Raw genomic sequence first — 25,615 nt, 5'->3', positions numbered from 1 at the left:
TTGTATTTTATCAGCAAACTGCAGTGTTTGAATTGCACACACCCAATAAATCATCATCATGTGATGGTACCATTTTGCCATAGGTGTAGTGTTTGAGTTGCATTGAGTCCTCCGTCTGTTGGCGTGTTGTGTTCAACTCAGGAAAGTAAAGGGGGCAAGGATGCCGACAATGGCATTGTTCATCTGCATCCAGCTCTGTCAACATATCAAAGCCATGCTAAAGATAGCCTGAGTGTTATAGGCAGACCATTTCTGAAAGGTATCAGTTGGTTGTTTTCTTTAGGAAGTTTAAATTCTTGGCACTGACGACAAAGTTTGGTTTTCCTAATTTGTTCATTTGTTAAAAAAAACACAATAGCTATACATTATATAGGATGAGCTTGAAAATGAACATATTACAGTCTACCATGTGTCTCCTCTAATACATCTAGTCACCAACTGCCTCTATTCACCTGCCCCTGCCAGATTGCCTACACATTTATGTTGCAGTAGTGATATCAGTACGGATCATAGACTGTATATAAAGATGGATGACACATCTGCACTTCCTCTCACGGACTACAAAAGTGACTCCAAAATATCCTGGATACAGGCGCTTCCATCTTTTTAATTTTGGAGCCAGAGTCTGCGGAGAAGTAATCGGGCGGTGGAGCCGCAGTATCGAACTCCCGCCCATACACCCGCCCGACCATTCGCGAGTGAATCACAGCTGTCAATCATGACTTTTCACCCCGTTTTTATAGCTTTAAATAACTAACAAAAACTAAACTTTTCAGAAAAACAAACACTTGAACAAACCTCAGTGTGATAAGAACTACCTAAAGTGACCGCAACCATGGATTACAGTTTCAGCATCACGAAATGATAAGATGTGTCGAATTTTTGCAATGTTACGGAGATGGAAAAATGCTGTCTTGGTAAGAGCCTTGATGTGTAGTTCATACTGAGAAATAAAATCATTAATGTAGAAACTCTTACTAGAGAGTGATATATAGTTTAATAGCGCAAATTTTAAATCCCCAGAAGAGGACTTAAGAGAATGTAATGTGTCCGGTTTAGACATTGTCTGTTGGCGAGGAACAGCATATAACATATCATCATGGCCGATTCCACATTGAGAAGTGCTTTGTGAGGGACGGTTGATGGGATGAGATGAGAGTCAGAAGATTGTATTTGATTGCACAGCGAGCTCAATGTTCATAGACAGCAGAGTGGACCCTCTGTAGTTTGGGTGAAGGTGGTTATGTTTAAAAAGGTCAGCTCTTTTAAGAAAACAAGAAAAGTTGTCCACATAAATGATTTTGATAGTGTTACAGTAGGCTTTCAGCCAGATATGGAGCTGACGTACACGGCTGGACTTCACTTTACCAAAGCAGGGAGGGATAAGGGGCTTGAAAGAACATATTGTTTGCCTGTTGCTTTTAGTGTTTGCAGAAGGAGGCTAAAGTCTCTTTTTAGCATCTCAGACTGTTGAAATGTTATGCCATTAAGACCAACGTGTCTTACGATGCGTGTACAGTCATTCTAATCCTCAAAGAACCACTGTCTGAGCAGCTTATCATTATTTACCAGCCATGTCATCTTTTTTGCAGTTTGCTCTCTGCAGCACTATGCTATATGCACACTGTAACCTCCGACATCAAAGTGCAGGACAAACTCTAACGTGCACTGACCCCGAATAAACGATCTGAAGCCATATAAATGGCATCCCTACAGTGTTAAAATTTTGTAGTATTCCCTTTTAGGTGCTAGTGCTGTTACATAATCCTAGGGCAGTGTCAGCATGCATCTATTGTGAGCATGCAGCTCTGTCTGTCAAGCCATATGATGTCACTGTAGGAAAAGCATAAGTTTTTACTCACTCACACTTGTCCGATATGAGGCAGTGCTTGTCGCAGTCCATCAGTTGACCTGACTACTATGACAGGTGGTTAAGGAGCTTCTCATGTACATTAGAGGCTAATAACACACTAACATCCAGTTTGAGCTGTGGAGTGGCAAATGCACTATGCATACCAGCTACAGCAAGGCTAATGAATAATGGAGCATGGTTTTAAAGAGGCTAGAGGGTGGAATGTGAATGTGCTAGAAATGTGTGCCTATATACTGTACGTATGATTAATTGAATAGGTTTGTAGTATGAGGGACTTTGAAAGCAGGGAGACACTCGTGACGTAGCTTTGTAATCTGTATCTACTTTAGATCTAGTAGATTTTATAATCTACTGACAATTATGCTAATCTACTGTATGTACAAACAACACTTATTAAATCAAGTTGTAATATTATATATGTAATATTAGTACTGTATAAAGTAGATATGTGTTAGCAAACAGTTGCTAACACATCTAGCAGACACAGAGCATCATTAGCATTCATTTGAAGTCACATTTTCTTTTAGTTTTGCTTTGGTCTTTACCAACTCCTGGGCGAAATATCCAGCTGCTACATACTCCACTATGTTTGTCACTGCCCGATGTGAGTCGCGCATGCTCAGATTTAAACAGTTTACGGCATAACCTGTCATACTTAAATTTGTGAAATCCATAAAATAATTAACTTTTCTCTTTACATACAATAACAGAAGATGGAAATCATTTCAAAAACATTTTAGCTATCTATGATTGTTTGATTGCTAATGTTAGCTCAAAACGCCATTCAAGTGACAGCCTTTGTTGTGTTTGATTGCTAACTTGTAGCTAGCAGCCATTTCAAAAACGTTTTAGCTATATATGATTGTTTGATTGCTAACGTTAACTCAGAACGGCATTCAAGTGACAGCCGTTGTTGTGTTTGATTGCTAACTTGTAGCCAGCAGTGAACGAACTTCGTTGTAGGTCCATTTTTACTGTATTGACATAATAACACAGGCTACGTGTCGCAAAGTGACGCATGCGCAACTCACATCTCTCGTCGCAAAGTGACACATGCACGACTCACATCTGCACTCGACTCACATCGGGCAGTGACAGTGTTCACCAGCTAGTTGCTAACTTTGCAGGCTGTTTGGCGCTGGGCAGTGATGGAATGTAAAAGTACATTTAAGTCTTAAGTCTTTTCATGCCACTTTCTACTTCTACTCCACTACATTTCAGAGGGAAATATTGTACTTTTTACTCCACTACATTACTCTGACAGCTTTAGTTACTATTTACAAATTAAGATTTATTTACACATATAGTTTATATAATACAATGTTTTATTATAAATTATTATAAATTAAACTACCCAATAATATATACTGTAGGCCTACATGTACAGCTGAAACTATTAGCCGATTCAACACAAACAGTAGTTGACTGACAGAACTGTTTTGGTCGTTTCCAGTTCCTAAAATGTAAGGATTTTTCTGCATTGAGTGCTTTTACTTTTAATACTTTAAGTACATTTTCCTGATGATACTTACATACTTTTACTTAAGTAACATTTTTAATGCAGGACTTTTACTTGTAACCAGGGCATGAAATTAACACCCGCCAAATGTGGGTGAATTTTGCATTTGGCGGGTAACATTGTCAATCTACCTGCCAACTTTGGCAGGTAGCCAATGAGAATTAAGTGATCCAGATGCATAACTATCGGTAAGCAGGGTATGCGGTTGCTTACGGGCCTGGTCCAATCAGGGGCCCGCATCACTGGAAGACATTGATTGACATCCGGGGCCCCCTATCGTATTTTCATTACTAACACAATCCCAGCAGTCCCACGTGCAGCCACTGACCAAGCGGGAGTAAGAACGGGTAAAATTAATTTCCTTGTTTCTGTTATGAAGACGAGACGTGTGTGTGACTCAAACATCTCACATTAACAAAACGTACAGCGAAAGACCGTCGCTACCAACATGTATACATTGTAACATCAATGGACGCTGTAACGGTTTTTCCCTCTTAAGTCTCGAAAGTTGCTGCTGTTTCAATCTTGTCAGCTGTCTGCAGCGGGCGGGGCTGTTGCTCCGTTTCCCCCGCGACTGACACACACACACACACACACACACACACACACACACACACACACACACACACACACACACACACACACACACACAATGCAGGAAAAAACGCAGATGAGACCTACAGGATGACCTAAATTGAGGACAGCTACTTTATTGTAAGTGCAATGATAAGTTAAAGTCCAATAAGTACTTTATTAAACCGTATGAATGTGAGTCCCAGCCCAGTATAGGAAGTTGACTAACAATGTAAAGATCAACAAGCCACTGACAGATATGTTCATATTTGATTAATTCAATAAATTATTATTTTGTGTCTTAAATCCACCAGCCGTTTTCATATTATACCAACATCATCATCCTGAGCCTTTTTGGTAAGGTTCCTATAAAATCTCAGCCCAGAGTAATTAATTAATAGTACTAATTATTATTCTCCCCAAAACAAGTTTCCTTTTTATTTTTTTTTTTTATTTTTAAGAATTATACAAAAAAAGTTGCAACTTTTTTGCAACAACTCGTGTTATGGTCCACATTCACCAGTGTTTTGTTGTTGTTGTGGTGCGCGTAGGCCACTCCTGATTTTGTCAGTCCTCTCATCTCTTATATGCAGTGGCGTAACGAGCCAACACCAGACCTCTATGCAGGATTATCAAGGCGGGCCCCCCTATTACAGCACGTGATGACGGCGCAATGTCCGTGAGTAGGCTACCATGAATAGGACAGGACCATAGAGACACAGCAAGTCCTGTTTTTCACCTTTTTATGAGGCAAAAGAAGAAAAAACAGAAAACTGGCTGGTGGTCAAAAAAGTTAACTTCATGCCCTGCTTGTAACAGAGTATTTTTACAGTGTGGTACTAGTACTTTTACTTAAGTAAAGGATCTGAATACTTCTTCAATCACTGGCGCTGGGCAGGTAGCATACAGTAAGTTTATCAGAGCTTTTTGACTGCTGCAGCTGAAAACAAGGGCGATGATGAGAAGGTTGAGACTGATCCAAAACAGTAAAGTTGTGGGCAGACCAAAATGATTTGCTGAACCATGCTAAAATGCACCATATCACAATTACCTGATTCTGTATCACAAGACTACACAGTTGGGTGGTAATTATTTGTGTTTTTTTGTCACCGTTAACTAGTCATTTGACCGATGGTTCATATGAAAGTAATGATTGGGGCAGCTTTAAGCCTTGAAATTGTTGGTCAAATTATAAATGTGGCACCAGCAAGACTGCGTAGACCAGACTGAAGGCTGGGCATGGGGCCAGACAGTAAGCCCACCTCACCAGAGTGTTTTCTCAGAGACTCTGGTACACCTCCTGGCCTCCTATAGTGATTCAGTTATCAGAAAATGGGTTAAGTGCATAAATGCCCTTTTTCACTTGAACGCTTTCTTTCCGGTCCAACCGTGTCATCTCCACACCAGCTAACCTCCCCTCATCTCTTGCACAACAAATAAGCTAATACACACACACACACACACACACACACACACACACACACACACACACACACACACACCAAGGTATATTGTAGCTTGAACAATCTGAAGTAGGTGATAGGTGTTTAATCCTGATGTCGTTAATAATCAGAAACTGTCAATGAATTTTTGTGATCACTGGAATATCTGAGATCTTGGGAATTTGTGCTGAGCAGCTGTGTATTCATGTCAGTCTAAATGAAAGCAGTGAGTGAGCGAGTATGAGCACAGGATGCCTGGGATTATATAATCTCCTAGCTAAAAAGCCTGATGTGAGAGAAGGAAAAATGAACGAATAAAGAAATCGCTTTCACGCTATATTAAAGGATTTGGTCAAGCCCTGTTGGATCTTTGTGAAAGCACCTTTTCAGGACATAAAGAATGAAAGTTAACACTCAATGTGGGTGTTATTTTGGTGGCTGTCAGACAAAACTCCCAATAGCCCCTGTGAGCAGGAACGAGATGAGAAACCGATAGCTTGAATCCATTTAGTAATCCATCTATCTGAATCAAGCTTAAAGCATCATAAAAGCATTATTATCCCCTTCTTTTCTATGCTGCGTTATGCCACAGTTGTATTTGCCTCGCAGGTCCCACAGCGTATAAAATGTAAATCTATAAACCCCCTTGAATATCTTCTGGGGTATTCCACAATTGCACGATTGGGATGTATTCTATCTATTGTTGTTCTGTATGGTAGCTCATGTTGTCCTTATAGGAGAAATATGTTCTTTCAGAAGGAGGAGGAATCATAAGCGGTGCTGATAAAACAGTCACAGTTTCAGCTCACAAACAGAATTGGAAAAACTTAACTCTGTATCAGCATAAGCCCAATTTCCGGCAACATGGGACTCTCGGCGACATAAAAAGGGGAGGGGTTGAACAATATAAAACAATTCATATAAATTGGGGCGAAATTTGCCTGATGTTTCTGCAGTTACTTGCTTATTTACATACTTATTTACACACTGTTTGCTAATGATAAAGCTCCTTACTCGTCACTGTGAGCAGTGACATGCCCACAGCAACAAGCAGGAAATGGCACAATTTGTTCGCATTCAGTGGGTCTTCATTTAACAGTTCATAATTTAGATAAAACCAAACATTCATTAAGGGTGAACTGGGAACGCCCAAGGTCTTCAACTCCCATCTCCAGGGGAATTTTAGACTATGTTAAGCAGGTGGTAGGGGGTTCTTGAACGTACGCTAAACGTCATCAATCCTCATGGAACAAAAGCATTGGAAATTCCTTGTCTGCGATAGTACACAGTACCGGTAGTTCTTTTTTTTTTTATCACTGGCATCTGTCTTTCACTGAAGTGAGGTTGAGCTTCAATGTTGTTTGCAGGCAAAATGGAGATGTACGTCTTATTTGTCTGTTTTTACCTTCTTGTTTTTTGTGAGTGGCACGTTTTATGCTTTACCGCTGCAGAGTGTTTATTCCTCACCTCTATTCTGCTCATGGTTTATTCACCAGACACTCTTCTCCATCTTCTTTGATGTTATTTGTTAAATTAAATATAGAAAAAAATGTCTTGCTTGTCCACAGCATCTATATTTCATGCAATGGCCTGGTTAGAGTTTAGCCAGTGGAACTGTGCTGATTTCAGGTGTACCCACAGAGTAAACTGAAATGCCCTTCCCACTGGTTAGATGGTTCTGAATTTAATTCTAAACTATGAAGTTGTATTGCTTGTATTCTCCTTTACAGGAGGGCTGGACTTTTGAGACCTAGACCAGCCCACCACATTTGGACGGACACCAAACGTCCTTGCAGTCCCCTTCAACACATGAACATACGAGCAGGGTTCAAAATTAGCACCATCTACTAGCCAAATGCTGGTAAAACATGTAAGTGACTGGTAGATTTGCTTGACTCACCAGCCAAAAAAAAAAGTAACATTTTAACATTCACTAACCATTTAGCTGGTGGACAAAAAGTTAATGTTGAACCCTGCCCCTAATACTCTCACTTAGCTGAGTGGTAGTAAGAGAGTATGATAATGTAATCACTGAGTCCAAAAGGCTGTCTGGCTCTTGATGGCAAGATGGCTAAAGGTTGAGGGTTGAGCATGGCTGTCATCAAGATCGTTTTTTCACTCGAAATGGTACGTTGTATGCATATGAGTCACGTACCATCTGGTTAGCCTAACGCATGGTCTAAAACTCTTTTATATACATATTTTTCCAGACGTCAATGGGAGAAATTAATTGGAAATTTACTTCCGGAACCCAAGGTCTCTCAGAGGAGGGGCGGGACTATTGAGCTCTATGGTTGGATGGAAGTGGGCCATAGTAGGATGTGATTGGCCAGTGTTCAAATGAGAGACAAACCAATGGGCCAATCATGTGATCTCTCTCTTCTCTGTGGGCTGGTCAGTCAAAGACCAAGGATGTGAATGGCCAGTGTTCACATGAAAGACACACAAGTGGGCCAATCATGTGACCTTTCTTCTCTCTATGGGCCGATCCCAAAACAAAAGAAAAAAAGTTTTCGACTGGAGTGCAACCCATTCAGCCCACGCAAATAGACCGGCCCACCGGGAAATCTCCCGGTACTCCCGATGGCCAATCCATGCCTGCTTAACAGTCATTATAGTTTATTTTCATCAAATCACAATAGTCTTGGTTTCTAGAAAACATAATTTTTCTCTGTCTGTCTTTATGTCAGTCTTCGTGTCTTGTGCCATGTGTGTGCAGCTGTCTGTCAGTCAACCAGCAGGATAGTGAATGGGGAATCAGGACACTCCTGTAAACAACTGTGCTTTCACCACCCATTGTAACACAGTTCTGTCTCTTCTAAACACACACCCATTAAACCACATACACAGACAGACCATATAATAATAATAATAATAATAATAATAATAATAATAATAATAATAATCCTACATCAGCCAGGCAATAAAGCCAAGTAGTTTACTCTCAAAGTCAGATGAAGGAATCTGCCCACTCACATCTCAGCATTTCACAACATGCTTTATATGTCAGCTCCTTCTCTGTCATCTAGCTGATAGAGCCGAGTTCATGTACAAGTTTGAGGAATGAATTGTTATGCAGGTAATTACTCTTTTACTTTGGCTTTGTTCTATAGCATTTTGACACCCCACCCACAGCAGCCTCTGGGCCAATAGATAGTATAGCTGGGTATCTAAATATCTATTCAGGAATATTTTGAGGCATTGTTCAGAGATTGTGTTCTATTCCTTTTTGTCTTGCCTGTCCACCAGTCTCATTGTACAGAGTACATGATAATGTGCTATGCTAATAGGCTTTCCTTTCCTAATTATTTTGGATGAATACTGGTTGTTTTCAGCAGCAGAGAGGGGACTTAACAAGAGACAGTTAACAGGTAATATTTTGACACAAGGAAGGAGGCGATGCATCTCTTTGCATGAACTGCAATTGCACAAGTTAAGCAGGCTTGCAGTAAATATATTGGAGGAATAGTTTTTTTTGTTCTGGGGCATTTTACTATTTTTCTTACTTGTATAGTTAGACTAATCTAACGATGCATTGTTACATCTCTGTATATGGTGTCAGCTTACCTTAGCTCACTTTATGGATATCTGTGGGATCAAAGAGGAGAACTTCAGCATATGGTGCCTTCAAACTGCAAGCCATGAAAATGCAGGCATTTGTCTCAACTGGGAAAAATAGAAAAAAAAATGCTTAGCATAATACATTTTTACAAAACTGTAATTATCCCTTTAAAACATTTTGAACATTTACTACTAAAACAATATTTCAAATATTTGCTAATGTTTTTTGCATTTTTTGCTGCCCAGTGACACCGGGTTAACCCTCATGAGGCACTCTTATGCTTTCTACCAGTAGACCACAGACCCTAATGCAGCATTATTGGTCCACACTGTCTGCAGTATCATCAGCCATGATGAAGTTTTACACGCTTCTACACTGACCCTCCCTGCTCCTTTTGAGGGTGAGTCAGGATTCTACATCTTTAATGCCTCATAGGCTCAGGGTGCAGACTCCCTTAACTGTTCTCTGTTCAGCAATTTTTGCGCGGGCTAGTGCAGAATTTAATTGAATTTATTTCAGGATAACCCCTTGAGATGTAGCGTGTAATTTTCAAGGGGGTCCTGCACATATACAAACACAAAAGTGAATCATACAATACATATACAAAAAAAAACAACAAAAAAAAACACACAGATACAAACATATATACAAAACAATAACTCGCTCACCTGCCCTTGAGCTGCCAGAATGGCAGGGGTTGTGGCTGCGATGACATCAAAGCGCAGATGGCAAAATGAGTCAATATGTGAAGTTTAAATTTGTGAGCAAGCATGTGTCTGCGGCTGATTGCTTGACCGATTGGTGAAAATTTTAGTTAGAGGAGGCACAAGCTTGTCTGCCCTTTGTGTGTTTGTGTCTATGCGTTTTAAAAAGTAGGTTGTGATGAGAGCGAGATAAGTCTCCATTATTAATGCTTTCATTCCTCAGCATTGTTTACGGTTTTTATTGGTTAAAACGTCTTGTTTTTGGAGGGCTTTCAGAAGTAATAACCCTCTAATATAACGTGGCGACAGCCTCTGACCTGCAATTCTTTATATTGTATGTTTGCAATTAATATGCTTTGTTATCCTTCTCTCTGCCAATTGCCACCCTGTGGAGGAAACACTTAGCTGTAGATGCACAAGGCTATATTTAGACACAAATGACGCTCATAACGGTTTCATCGCTTTTTTTTATCTTTCCTACAAAGCAGTGGGCTTTGATGTGCTGAAGCCCTGTTTAAACACTGGGCTCTTCCCAAATTTCCATATAATGCTTTTCGGTTTGCTGTGCCATAACTTCTGAGAATCTTTTTAAGGCTTCCATAATTGAGAATCAGTAAGCTGAATGTCATTTTTTTATGCATTATGAGGAAAGCGTAATTAGGTATTTACTCATTTACTCAAGTACCATACGTAAGTACAATTCAGAGGTACTTTACTTTCCATTTTTGCTGCTTACACTTCATTTCAGAAGGAAATAGTAAAAAATTGTTTAAAAAAGTACTAACAAAGTAAAAACAATACCAGCGTTTCTGTCATGGCTGGTAATTAATAATAATAATAATAATAATAATAATAATAATAATAATAATAATAATAACAATAATAACTGGAAGAGTTTCCAGCAGGTTGACACTAAATCTTTCTCTGAAAGATTTGGCTTTCAGGTTCAATGTCTCTTCACCTTCCTAGAATTTGGCAAAAGTGAATTGGCATACTTCATGACAGATTGAAGTTTTTAATTGAGTGGCCAGAGCAAGATTTACTTCAAGCTACAGTGCCAATGGCATTTAGGCAAGTATTTGGTGGATGTAGAGTTGCTGTGATCGTAGAAGGTTTTGAAGTATTTGTTGAAAGACCTTTTTAATTTGCTTGCTAGATCACAAACGTGGTCAAACTATACAGTAAGCCTCACCACACTGTGAAGTTTCTGATTGGTGTTACTCCCCATGTCTCTTATTCAATTCAATTCAATTTTATTTATAGTATCAAATCATAACAGAGTTATCTCGAGACACTTTACAGATAGAGTAGGTCTAGACCACACTCTATAATTTACAAAGCCCCAACAATTCCCTCAAGAGCAAGCATTAGCAGTGGCTTTTGCGACAGTGGCAAGGAAAAACTCCCTTTTAGGAAGAAACCTCGGCAGACCCAGACTCTTGGTAGGCGGTGTCTGACGGGGCCGGTTGGGGGTGTGATGGCGACAATAGTCGCATTAAAGATAGTGGAACAGTGACTTTGAAGGTAGTCGTTGTAGTTCATGTCACAGCAGGACGTTGCGGTATGAAACGTGGCGCTGCAGAGCATGGGTGGGTGCAGCAGACGCAGCAGGACGCGGCCGGGCGTTGAAGGAAATCGCAGAGCTATGCTGTGCCGTCTCTGTGCTATGCCGTCTCTGTGCTATGATGCTTTCTAAATCCTGATTGAAAGTCTTCAAATAAGCTGTTGCTATGGAGAAAATCACATAACTGATTAGCAACTACTTTCTCAAGGATCTTGGAGAGAAAGGGAAGGTTAGATATAGGTCTATAGTTTGCTAAGACCTCAGGATCGAGGGTGGGTTTTTTCAGAAGAGGTTTTATCACAGCTACTTTAAATGACTGCGGTACATGACCTGTTAATAATGACATATTGATCATATCTAGTAATGAAGTGTTTACCACGGGTAACGCTTCTTTGAGTAGCCTCGTTGGGATGGGGTCTAAGAGACCGGTAGATGGCTTTGCTGAAGATACCTTTACCATTAGTTGTTGAAGGTCTATAGGATAAAAACGGTCTAAGTATATGTCAGGTCTAGTCGTTCTTTCTAGCAGTCCTGCGTTGAAAGGTGAACCATTAGAAGTTGAGGGCAAAAGGTGATGAATTTTATCTCTAATTGTTATAATTTTATCATTAAAGAAGCTCATGAAGTCATCACTACTCCGAGCTAGAGGAATAGATGGCTCAGTTGAGCTGTGACTATCTGTCAGCCTGGCTACAATGCTGAAAAGAAACCTTGGGTTGTTCTTGTTTTCTTCTATTAATGATGAGTAATAGTCTGATCTGGCATGTCTGAGGGCCGTCCTATAGGTTTTCAGACTGTCTTGCCAGTCCAAACGAGACTCTTCCATTTTGGTGGAGCGCCATTTGCTTTAAAGTTTTTGCGAGTTTTGCTTTAATTTACGAGTTTGGGAGTTATACCAAGGTGCTAGTTTCCTTTGCTTCATCTTCTTCTTTTTGAGTGGAGCAACAGAGTCTAAAGTAGTCCGTAGGCAGGCCGTAATACCATCTAAACAATTGTCGATTTGAGAGGTACTAAAGGTCTTCTGTTGTATTAAAACAAGGTAATGAGTTTAGTGCTGTTGGAATGTCTTCCTTAAATTTAGCTATAGCACTGTCAGATAGGCATCTAGTATAGTAGCTTTTATCTAATTTCGTATAATCGGGTATTAAGAATTCGAAAGTAATTAAGAAGTGGTCTGATAATAAAGGATTTTGCGGGAATACTAATACATCTTCAATTTTGATACCATATGCCAGCACGAGGTCGAGGGTGTGGTTAAAACAGTGCGTGGCCTCATGCACACTCTGACTGAAGCCAATAGAATCTAGTAGTGAGTTGAAAGCAGTAGTAAGGCTATTGCTGTCAACGTCCACATGGATATTAAAATCACCTACAATGAGTACTTTGTCTGATTTAAGGACTACACATGATAAAAACTCTGAGAATTCAGATAAAAATTCTGAATACGGACCTGGAGCTCGGTAGACAACAACGAATATAATTGGCTGTACTGATTTCCGTGTTGGATGTTGAAGATTAAGAACAAGGCTTTCAAAAGAGTTATAATTTAGTTTAGGTTTAGGATTAATTAACAGGCTTGAATCAAATATGGCTGCAACTCCCCCTCCTCGGCCTGAGCCTCTAGGAATTTGAATATTAATATGACTGGGAGGAGTTGCTTCATTTAGACTAATATATTCTTTATGGCCCAGCCAGGTTTTAGTAAGACAGAATAGATCAATTTGATTATCAGATATCAATTCATTTATTAGTACGGTTTTAGAAGACAGAGATCTGATATTTAGTAATCCACATCTAATTTTCCTATCCTTTTCTATCATTGCAGTGGTAGTTTTAATTCCAATTAGGTTGTTAAGTATTGCCCCTTTCTTGGTTACCTTATAGATCTCCTACCTGGCGAGGGAGCGTTAGTGATAAGCAGATTACTTAATGCCGTGCATCATAACATAGACCCAACTATTCGAAGAGAGTGACCTCATAAAAAAACTGTTACCTGGAGATATTGTTCTAGCAGACCTCGGTGTTGTTTGATTCTACTGTGCTATAATTATGAAGTAAAACAGTTTGACTTTTTGTGAAACACTCTTATTTGCTTTCCTGCTGAGTGTTAGATGAAGACATCCATTACACCCTTTTGTATGTGTGTTTACTAGGGAGCTTGAGCCAACAGGCAAGTAGCTTAGCATATATACAGTGGGGGAAATAAGTATTTGACCCCTTGCTGATTTTGCAGGTTTGCCCACTTACAAAGAATGCAAAAATCTACAATTTTAATCATATGTACATTCTAACAGTGAAAGACAGAATCCCAAAGAAAATTCCAGAAAATCACATCATATGAATTTATTAAAATTGATAACCATCTGATGAGGAAAAACAAGTATTTGACCCCCTGGACAAACAGCATGTTAATATTTTGTAGAAAAGCCATTATTGGCCAGCACAGATGTCAAACGGTTTTTATAGTTTGTGACAAGGTTTGTGCACATTTCGGCAGGGATGTTGGCCCACTCCTCCCTGCAGACAGCCTCCAAATCATTCAGGTTCCGAGGTTGTCGCCTGGCAACTCGAATTTTAAGCTCCCTCCAAAGATTTTCAATCGGATTCAGGTCTGGAGACTGGCTAGGCCACTCCAGAACCTTGATGTGCTTCTTCTTCAGCCACTCTTTTGTTGCTTTGGCGGTGTGCTTAGGGTCGTTGTCGTGCTGAAACACCCATCCTCGACCCATCTTCAGCTCTCTCACTGAGGGAAGGAGATGTCGGTCCAGAATTCCACGATACATGGCCCCGTCCATCCTCCCCTCAATACGATGGAGTTGTCCCGTCCCCTTGGCTGAAAAGCACCCCCAAAGCATGATGTTGCCACCACCATGCTTGACGGTGGGGATGGTGTTCTTTGGGTTGTACTCTGTGTTCTTTGCCCTCCAAACACGACAAGTTGAAAAGTTCTATTTTGGTCTCATCTGACCACATCACCTTCTTCCAGGCCTCTTCTGAGTCGTCCAGGTGGTGAATGGCGAACTTCATGCGGGCCTGTACATGTTTCTTCTTGAGCAGGGGGACCTTTGCGTGCGCTGCAGGATTTCAACCCATGACGGCGTAGTGTGTTACCAACAGTTTCTTTTGTAACTGTGGTCCCAGCTGCCTTCAGTTGATTCATCAGTTCCCCCCTTGTGGTTTTGGGATGATTCCTCACCGTTCGCATGATCAGGGACACCCCACGAGGCAAGATCTTGTGTGGAGGCCCAGACCGAGGGAGGTTGGCGGTGGTGTGGTGCTTCTTCCATTTCCTGATAACTGCACCGACAGTTGATCTTTTCTCTCCAAGTTGCTTTCCGATTCTCTTGTAGCCCATCCCAGCCTTGTGCAGATCAACAATCTTGTCCCTGATGTCCGTAGAAAGCTCTTTGGTCTTGCCCATGGTGGTGAAGTTGGATGCTGGTTGTTTGGGTGTTGACAGGTGTCTTTTATACAGGTAACGAGGTGAGGCAGGTGTATTTGATGTAGATAATTGGTTCGGATTGGGGCTGTGTCTTAAAGAAAGACTAACTGGCTTGTAGGAGCCAGAATACTTGCTGTTTGTCCAGGGGGTCAAATACTTGTTTTTCCTCATCAGATGGTTATCAATTTTAATAAATTCATATGATGTGATTTTCTGGAATTTTCTTTGGGATTCTGTCTTTCACTGTTAGAATGTACATATGATTACAATTGTAGATTTTTGCATTCTTTGTAAGTGGGCAAACCTGCAAAATCAGCAAGGGGTCAAATACTTATTTCCCCCACTGTATATATATATATATATATATTAATTATTCATCCATGTGACTTTGAAGTGTGTAGTCTTTCTAATTACGTATTTTCACAGTCTTATACTTTTTACGTTTAACAATAAACTGACGAACATCATATTTGTAATCCATGGCTCAATTCAAACGGGATAAAAAAATAATTTGCCTCTCCCCGTTCACTCTCGTTCATATTTTTTTCGAAGGATAGGTCCCATGGACCGGAAGTAGAAGGGCGTGACTTTGGCTCTCTATATGTGCTCATGTGTTCCCCAAGTGGTAGGCCAGGTCTCAGCTGCTATACAATGAGTTTGTTTTTGTTTTTTTTAGCATACACACATGAGAGTGGTATCTTCTCATCTAATTCTCGACAAACCGAACTGTTCCTTTTTTAAGTATTTGATTTACTCGCACCTTTCAAGACCATGTTGTAAACATTTATGCAGGCTTTAATCATTCTGCTAGTCTTGTAACATTGCTCTGAGGCTCCTATTCTTAGTGACAATCCAGTGATGCAGTAAGTGAGGTTGATAGCAGGCAGGACAGTTTGTGGTGGTGTTATTGATTCCTGCTTCCCATCCGTCTCTGGGATACTCTTCCCTCTGAAACTCCAGCTGGGCGTCACACACCATGCTGCCAATTAGCTGTCAGAGTGTCAGCACACGTTGACAGGTAGTGTTTTAACTGTCGTATTTGTGTCCTTTGTGTATTTTCGTCCGTCTTCTCTATTGTGTGTGGCTGTTGAATTGGCCTCTTACATTTTTCTGACCCAATCAGCCTTAGCCTCACCTATTGATATACGAAAAATGGTTGCCATGGAAAAATTGTCACTAAAGCACTGTGTTTATTTGATAGAAAAAACAGCAAATTCCACATACAGGTATTTTGTGCTTTTGAGTGCATGTGAAGATTTTAACCTGTGTTTTCAAAATGTATGTCCTCCAGATTCTATTAATTTTTAAATATCCTTTTTAGCTACTGCTGCGTAACACTTTTGTTTCCTTGATATTCAGCACTGTCCTTTTTCCTTTCTGAGATTGAAAATCATGCTCTGATCTGACAACTAATAATGGTCGGTTTAAATGTGTGGGCCTGTCCTCTTTCATCAGCTGAAATTGCATGGCAGCTTGGGTGTGAGACCAAGGCAAAGGGAGTGTTTAAAACTGACGAGGTTAGATGGCAGAAGCTGTGTACATCCACAACATGGACAGTCCCTCTCTGCACTCACATCACATGTTCTCACTAAATCGTGTTAGTGTGTGTCAAGTAACTTGTTCATCAGATAACTCAGGTTTATTGACTTGATTTCAGCTCATTACATCCAGCTAAGTCAGCAAGGACATCTTGGCCTTTAAACAGAAGTCACAGCCTTTTAAGAAGCAATTCTCCGTAGGATCTTTGGGCTCAGTCTAAATCTGTCCTGTTGAAGTAGCAGACTGTGGAAGAATAGGTTTGTGAAGATTAGGTTTATTTTGGCATCATCATCCTTGCAGTAGAGGATGGATACCCGACCCGAGCCCAACCGGACCCGACGGGCCGGGCCGGGTTCGGACAGATATTTAGAAATGATATTCGGGTCGGGCTCGGTCATATCAGCGCGATAAGGCATTTTTGGTAGGCCTATGTTAATATTATTTCAATTGGCTATATGATGGGGCCTCTTGTTTTAACGTGCGCTTGTTGCCCTGTGTGCGCTGATGTGCTCATATGTTGACATTTCTGAATGCCTTCCTACAGTTGCTTAATAAAAGCGGACTTTCCACACAAACAAAAGTACTGTACATTTGTTATTAGTATGAGAAAAAAAAATTGATTTTAACTGTCTGGGTCGGGTCGGGCTTGGACATGAATATCTAAATGCCTGTTGGACGCGGGCCGGGCTCAGACAGAAAAATACGGCCCGATCTGCACTCTACCTTGCAGGAGGTCCATGAGGCAGTACCCTCAACTTAAACATGGGCAGGCTCCTCTGTGGACATCTCAAAGAGCAGAGTGAGGAACAGTTTTATTTTGACCACTGCATTGACTAAACTACAATTGTGGCAATTTTGCTATCTGTTCAAGGTTCTAGGGGCATCACAATTTCGATTTTAAATCGAAAATTGATCGAAATGAGCTTTCGATTTCGGAATCAGGATCGGGATCCCCCAGTATTTTTTTCTCTTCCCACACCTGCCTAATTGCGCACGTCCGAAAAAAACAAAAAACAGACACGGCGTAGCTTACCAGCTGTTAGCATACAGCTAAAGACACATGGTAACACTAGCTTACCGCTAGCCTGCAGCTAGCTACTACTACAGACACCTTGGCAACTGCCAGAGTCGGAGAAACAACAGAAAATCCTCCTAATAATAAACTAAGCTAATGGTGCATTCAATTGTGCCACTAAAAAAAAAAAAAAAAAAAAAAAAAAAACTTAGAGAAACTGTTGTTGCAAAGTACCCTTCTGCCATCTAGTGGCTCTTACTGTGGCATTGCCATTCCTGTTGAATTTCTTTTTTTTTAATTCAATTGTGGCTTTAGTCACATTGAATCAAATGGATTTGGAGAATCAGGACACCCCTACAAGGTTAATTTATTGTCGTTCTACAAAACAAGCTTCCACAATGAAATGCAAGTTGTAGTCCCTTTATGCTACACAAGAACAAAACCCAAAACATTTTTATGGTGAAGGATGAGTTGAGAAGTCTTAAAGCCTGCGGAAAGAAGCTGCTTTGTAGTCTGGTGGTACGACAGCGGTGCAGGATAGTATTTTAGATGATATGAACCATCTACTCAACTTTCTAAACCGAGTATGTAGTGTTAAACTAATCGCATGATGTTCAATAGAGGTTGTTTATAGTGGAAACGGGTTACAAAATCACGATAACAGCTACCAGTAGGCTTTATTTATTTTTTTGTTCGTCATGTTGGTGGTAAAACTTAGTTGCATTTCAGGCTGGGTTCTACTTTAAAAAATGAGCCTGGGCCTGGGTCAGGTCTGGATGTGGTCTCTCTGGGCTTTATGTTTTTGGCCTAATACAACTTTACTCTCTGTGTTTGTGGCATCAGATAATTATTGAGAGTTTTACAAAATGAGCAAGACAAAATAAAAAAGGGGCAGTGTTCATCAGTGTCATCAGATACTATCTGTTTGCTGTGTGTCATCACTGGTTCCGCAATCATGCCTACTTTACAAAAAGTTGTAGATGCTCCAGCAGTGTCATCCCAGAATAACTAAGCCAACCCAATGGTCTGTGTTGGTGAGAAGAGGATGCAATCTGCCTTGCTGTATTTTAAATTCTCTCCAAGTCTGCTCCATAGCCACGATTCTCACTTCAATCAAAGGTCTCTGTATTTGCCAACAATTGATGGGCAGACCTTGATCTCCAGCTCACATGTAGACCTGACCTCCAGGTCCTATGGACCACATAAATCCAGTCCCTTCTGTCAGTCATTTATTCTGCCTCTCTGGCTGTCCCGAAGTGAAAAGGCCACACTGCCTTGCCACTGTGGGTGAGCAAATATTAGGGTAAATAGATACCAGATTATTGAGAAATACCCCTCTGGGTGAAACATACGGAAGCTTATCCACAGTCCCTCCGGCTGTGGCGACAGGGGAGTAGAGCAAAGGTCTTAAAACAGATCAGCTGTTGACATTTCCTGAAATGTGTGTTACAAGTATTACTTTTCTGTTGCTTGATTTTGTAGCTGTCGTTATGCTGCAGACATTTTCTCTGTGGGTTTGTTTGTTCTCCAGTGGATGCATACTAAGATGCTGGGCTTATGTAAAGTAGACCCACTGACACGCACTAGCCTTTGGGCACTTCCGTACCAACAGCAGGGGAAAGGAGGAGTAATATTATGTGGGGAGACAGGGCATGCTCTGTTTATGTTGCAAAAGTGGTAATAATCTGGTAACAGCTGGATGTAAATGCAACTTGTTCAATAATGATACTGTCGTTCTTGTCTCCTTTATTTTGCATATATATTCGGTCTGTTTAACATTTGCTTTACTTCCGAAGTGATAACTTTAATCATGCTGTGTAGGAGTGTTTGCTGTGTCTAGTGTGGCAAACTTTTACGAGCCCAACAAAAACAAACCATGTAGCATAAGGATAAAAATGGTTTTGCTTTAGGCCAATTGAGAAATACTTTATTTAAAGGTATAACTAAATGAGTTTTAGTAATTAAATCACTGATGCTTCAACACAGATGACAAGACAGACTAGACCCAGACCCAGACCTATCTCCACGGTGCTGTGTTAGCGCTGGAGTATGGTCCGGCTACACCGCGTTTCTATTTTGCGATAGGGGGGAAAAAAAAGCTCTGGCTCGTTTGTATTTCTTTAAATCAATCACAACGGTCCTTGGCGGGGCTAAGCCCTGTATGCAGCAATGGTGCCTTTGCAAAATAGATAGCATACATAGCAGAAGGGGAGAGACATCCGGCACGTCAGGATTTATTTCACAGCCATGTACATCTGTTGGGCGAGACTAGACACCGAACAATAACAGCAGCAGTGTTGTTAGTAGTGGCTAAGCAGTTGTCCAGGTCACTAGTCAATTGCATGGCTAAAACACACACAGACACAAACACTTTACACTCACATTCACACCTACAGACAATTTAGAGTTTCCAGTTCACCTAACCTTCTTGTCTTTGTACCTTTTTAGAAAACTTGAGCACTTGAAGAAAACTCATGCAGACACAGGGAGAACATGCACACTCCACAAGTACACAACCAGCCGGGTCATTTTTCACTTTGGATTTTACCAACTACTCGAGAAACTAGTTGCTGAAACTCATTTCATTTTCTACCACTAGAAAGACTTGCGGGCAAAATTACCCATCAGCAGCCACTACTGTAAATGTGCTAGTGTTGCCATACATTTTTCTGCTTCCTATCATTTAAACACCATTGGTTCTGCAGCTAAAACTCCACTGGCTCAACAGTCCTACAGCACAATTTGTATACCAGTGTTGACAGTTAAAGTTACCATATTGTAAAAAGTGAGATTACCATGTCCTTTCTGATTATAAAGCAGGTCTAGGTGCTATATAAATACTGTGAACGTATCAAAATGCGGAATCCAAGGAGAAATGCACACAGCCCGTATTCACAAACGGTGCCTTTTAAACAAGCAGTCAGAACTTCCGTATGGTTGTGCTGTCACAACTATACTACATATAGGTAAAGTGCAGCTATGGTCATTCCCCGGCTGCAATGACGGTGCAGAGATGCCGAGAACGCAGATGCGGAAGACCGAAAAACTGGCCAATCAGAGCGCCTTCTTGCATTGTTCCATGGACTACACACTTACATATGTCACATTCCAATTAGCAGTGGCCTGGAGCTACAGTGGGAACAATCAACAATGCCTGGTGAGCCATCCCTCATTAAAATAGATGATACATCAGTGGTTTGTACTGTGGAGCCTGGAGAAATGCTTCATGGGTGCAAATATTGATTCTGTTTACTCTCTCCGTGTGGGATGCATGTTGTAGATCCATGTGGTTGAATATTTGCTCTGATTAATGATCAAAGACTGAAGTCATTTAGATTTTGTATGTTGACAGTGGTCATAGGACTCATTATTTTCAAGTTTATATATATATATATATATATATATATATATATATATATATATATATATATATATATATATATATATATATATATATGTGTGTGTATATGTGTGTGTGTGTGTATATATATGTATATGTATATATGTGTGTATGTATGTATGTGTATGTATATATGTGTGTGTATATATGTATATATATATATATGTATATGTATATGTATGTATATATATATATATATATATATATATATGTATATATATATATATATATATATATATATATATGTGTGTGTGTGTGTGTGTGTGTGTGTGTGTGTGTATATATATGTGTGTGTGTATATATATATATATATATATATATATATATATATATATATATATATATATATATATATATATATATATATATATATATGTGTATATATATATATATATGTGTGTGTGTGTGTGTATGTATATGTGTGTGTGTAAGTTAATTTATCTGTGTTCATTTTGAATATTTCTTTAAAATCAATAATCATAAAACAAACAATACAAACAATAAATGGAATAACAATACAAACAATAAATGGAGTGTTGGCACACCAAGTGGTGTGCCAACACTCCATTTATTGTTTGTTTTATGACTAAACTGAGCTGTGCTACTGTAAGATGACATTGTTTACTTGTTCAATACAGTGAACTGTGTCTTTTTAATTGCAGTAGTAAAAACAATGATTTTTGGATCTGTGAAAACAAAAACAATCTGTGAAAATTGGTTTAAAAAAAAAATAGAGGAACCCATAAGCATTCATTTCCCAATGTTCCGGACGGTTACACACCTAAATAAATGTTATATATTTCACTCTGTGTATTTATCTTTTATAGTTTGTAACATCTCTGCCAAGATCCCACCAATCCAGATCATGTTGTGTGTTATGCAACAATCATTTCAACATTAGCATCTGATATTTTTTTTGTTCTAAACTTCCCAAACAGCTGTGGCTCTATGAATTCACATGTATTTTATGACATTAATGAAAAGATTCACCATTAGATTTTTCTAAAAGAAAGAAAGGGGGTTGGGGTGTAGCTCCTTGTTATTCACTGAACTTGATTTTTCATCTGACAATGAGCATCCTGCTCATTGGTCGTGGTGTGTTCACTGCCTGTCCCACTGTGGAGCTCTTCTCACATCTCACCTGTTTGTGAAGCTGCTAAAGGCATGCTTGGGAGATGAATGGTGTTGATTAAGAGACTGTGTAAACATCATCTTCTGCCTGCTCTCTGCTTGCTGCTCTACATCTCAGCCAACTCTTAACAAGAAGACAGCTAGCTCCTGGGAGAGGCAGGAGGCAAATCTGTTGTGGATGTAGTGAAGCATGTCCATGAGGACATGTGTGGATATGAATGTTGAAAAAAGTGTGTGTGTGTGTGTGTGTGGATATGTGGATATGTGTCATTGTTTAGCTGTGTAGCGCTCATGTTTTCCATGTCACCAAGTGTACAAAACCGGGCACAGAGATGCGTGTGAGCTGCTGGATTAGATTAGGGTAGCAAATTGATTGTAAGCGTGTATTTGTCTCCATCGGAAAGTGCCACTGATTGCGGAGGCGGGTAAGCGTGCTGTCGCCTAATTTGATCACTCAGCAGCTAATGCAATCTGCGTTACGGCAGCTATTGCCGATTGGGATTAATGTGCCAATAGGCTGAGCAGGAATGGAGAGGTGGAGGAAAGTTATACTTCTGGAGATTGCACAAAGCAATGTGATTAATAGAAGTTACAGAGTGACAGAGGCCCAAGCCCTATCCATTCACCCTCCTGTGGCTGACTGGTCCATATGTTCTCAGAAACCAGTAGTCGGCTTGACTTCAGTCAGGAGGACAATAAAACAGATTGTATTCATTTGCACTTAGTCTTTTCTGAAATGCAATGGTAACAACATCTTCCTCGGTTTTAACATAAAGATTTGCTGCCCAGTACAACCACAGTCTGATCTGCTGGCCACTGAGCAGCTCGGGTTAAGGGCCTTGCTCAAGGGCACCTCAGTGGTGGTGGGGGACAAGCGCTGCTCTTTCACTTTCCCCACCCAGATTTTATCCTGTCCATCTGGGGATTGAACCGATGACCTCCCGGTCACAAGCTCGCTTCTCTAACCTTTAGGCCATCACTGCCCACATATATAAAACAGTTACCAAAATGGTAGTCTCGCTTTGCCATACCCTCTTCCAAAGTGCGATCTAGGAGAGTCTGGCTACTCCACATAGCAATCGGGGATGGGAGGAAAAGGTGCTCTGGTTTATTGGTATTTGTTTAAACACAATTGTCTTCGGCAGTGCTAAGTGTCGTGGAAGTTTCCTTTGCAGCAGGGGGGTTAGAGGTTTTCAGAGTTTAGTAAAGTGAAACAAATAAGACAGTCTGAGACTAAAACCAAGTTGGGTTTTTGTATTTTATTAAAAACATATATATTTGCAAATAGGAGCAACATGATTTCACAAAAGGCCACAGCCCAGTGTGAAGTCAGTTCCTCAAATGAGTGAACAGAAACACTAGGCTTTTATGCATCTTCAGAGTGACAGCACACACGCACTTGGATTATTATGACGCTACAATTCTTACAGGCAATCTGATACACATGCAGACATCTCGAGCCATTTTGCCTCCTCCTTCCTGTACAACTTTCCCCCCCAAGTTACATCTTAACTGGCATGGGAAAACTAGAGATAGTTTTAGGGTGACCTTGTACATTTATTGGTTCAGGCAAACAGTGCTCACATAATGTTCCAGACTGGATGTCTCACAAAGTTAGAATCAAAATCTACATGTGGGAAATGAGATAGACTCTTTCAGCATTTTTGAGAGAATTAAAGTAGAAATATAACATAAAAATATAAGGAATTATGCTTAAATGTAATTTTCCCATTACACTAAGCACTAGAGAAAAGCTGCGGTGTTGCTGCAAAATAAGCTTGGAAGGAACTTGTTTTCGTGGAACATGTGTACGTTTAAAAGTTGTTTTAGTCATGCAACAGAAAACTCATATTGGACAGTTAGTCTAGCTAGCTGTCTGGATTTACCCTGCAGAGATCTGAGAAAAGGTTAACCATAGTCCTCACAAATCGGCTGGAGTTAAAAATGCCAACACCAGAGATGGCAAAAGTACTCACTTCCCGTACTCAAGTAGAAGTACAGATACTTGTGTTAAAAAATACTCTGGTAGAAGTACTGATTTAACTTCTTTACTATATATATATATATATATATATATATATATATATATATATATATATATATGTATATGTATGTATGTATGTATGTATGTATGTATGTGTATATATATATACAGTGGGGGAAATAAGTATTTGACCCCTTGCTGATTTTGCAGGTTTGCCCACTTACAAAGAATGCAAAAATCTACAATTTTAATCATATGTACATTCTAACAGTGAAAGACAGAATCCCAAAGAAAATTCCAGAAAATCACATCATATGAATTTATTAAAATTGATAACCATCTGATGAGGAAAAACAAGTATTTGACCCCCTGGACAAACAGCAAATATTCTGGCTCCTACAAGCCAGTTAGTCTTTCTTTAAGACACAGCCCCAATCCAAACCAATTATCTACATCAAATACACCTGCCTCCCCTCGTTACCTGTATAAAAGACACCTGTCAACACCCAAACAACCAGCATCCAACATCACCACCATGGGCAAGACCAAAGAGCTTTCTACGGACATCATGGACAAGATTGTTGATCTGCACAAGGCTGGGATGGGCTACAAGAGAATCGGAAAGCAACTTGAGAGAAAAGATCAACTGTCGGTGCAGTTATCAGGAAATGGAAGAAGCACCACACCACCGCCAACCTCCCTCGGTCTGGGCCTCCACACAAGATCTTGCCTCGTGGGGTGTCCCTGATCATGCGAACGGTGAGGAATCATCCCAAAACCACAAGGGGGGAACTGATGAATCAACTGAAGGCAGCTGGGACCACAGTTACAAAAGAAACGGTTGGTAACACACTACACCGTCATGGATTGAAATCCTGCAGCGCACGCAAGGTCCCCTGCTCAAGAAGAAACATGTACAGGCCCGCATGAAGTTCGCCATTCACCACCTGGACGACTCAGAAGAGGCTGGAAGAAGGTGATGTGGTCAGATGAGACCAAAATAGAACTTTTTGGCCTCAACTCAACTCGTCGTGTTTGGAGGGCAAAGAACACCGAGTACAACCCAAAGAACACCATCCCCACCGTCAAGCATGGTGGTGGCAACATCATGCTTTGGGGGTGCTTTTCAGCCAAGGGGACGGGACAACTCCATCGTATTGAGGGGAGGATGGACGGGGCCATGTATCGTGGAATTCTGGACCGACATCTCCTTCCCTCAGTGAGAGAGCTGAAGATGGGTCGAGGATGGGTGTTTCAGCACGACGACGACCCTAAGCACACCGCCAAAGCAACAAAAGAGTGGCTGAAGAAGAAGCACATCAAGGTTCTGGAGTGGCCTAGCCAGTCTCCAGACCTGAACCGATTGAAAATCTTTGGAGGGAGCATAAAATTCGAGTTGCCAGGCGACAACCTCGGAACCTGAATGATTTGGAGGCTGTCTGCAGGGAGGAGTGAGCCAACATCCCTGCCGAAATGTGCACAAACCTTGTCACCAACTATAAACAAACGTTTGACATCTGTGCTGGCCAATAATGGCTTTTCTACAAAATATTAACATGCTGTTTGTCCAGGGGGTCAAATACTTGTTTTTCCTCATCAGATGGTTATCAATTTTAATAAATTCATATGATGTGATTTTCTGGAATTTTCTTTGGGATTCTGTCTTTCACTGTTAGAATGTACATATGATTAAAATTGTAGATTTTTGCATTCTTTGTAAGTGGGCAAACCTGCAAAATCAGCAAGGGGTCAAATACTTATTTCCCCCACTGTATATATATATATATATATATATATATATATATATATATATATATGTGTGTGTGTGTGTGTATATATATACACACACATATATATATATATATAT

General features: G+C 40.3%; 1 protein-coding gene across 1 annotated transcript in view; it reads left to right on the top strand.

Moving 5' to 3' along the window:
* Positions 1-25,615, top strand: part of tex264a (testis expressed 264, ER-phagy receptor a) — a 77,296-nt gene that overhangs the window by 16,121 nt on the left and 35,560 nt on the right. The gene's annotated exons all lie outside the window — the stretch shown is intronic.

The sequence above is a fragment of the Perca flavescens genome, chromosome 4, assembly GCF_004354835.1.
Source record: "Perca flavescens isolate YP-PL-M2 chromosome 4, PFLA_1.0, whole genome shotgun sequence".
Classification (NCBI taxonomy): domain Eukaryota; kingdom Metazoa; phylum Chordata; class Actinopteri; order Perciformes; family Percidae; genus Perca; species Perca flavescens.
This window is presented reverse-complemented; position numbering and strand designations above follow the sequence as displayed.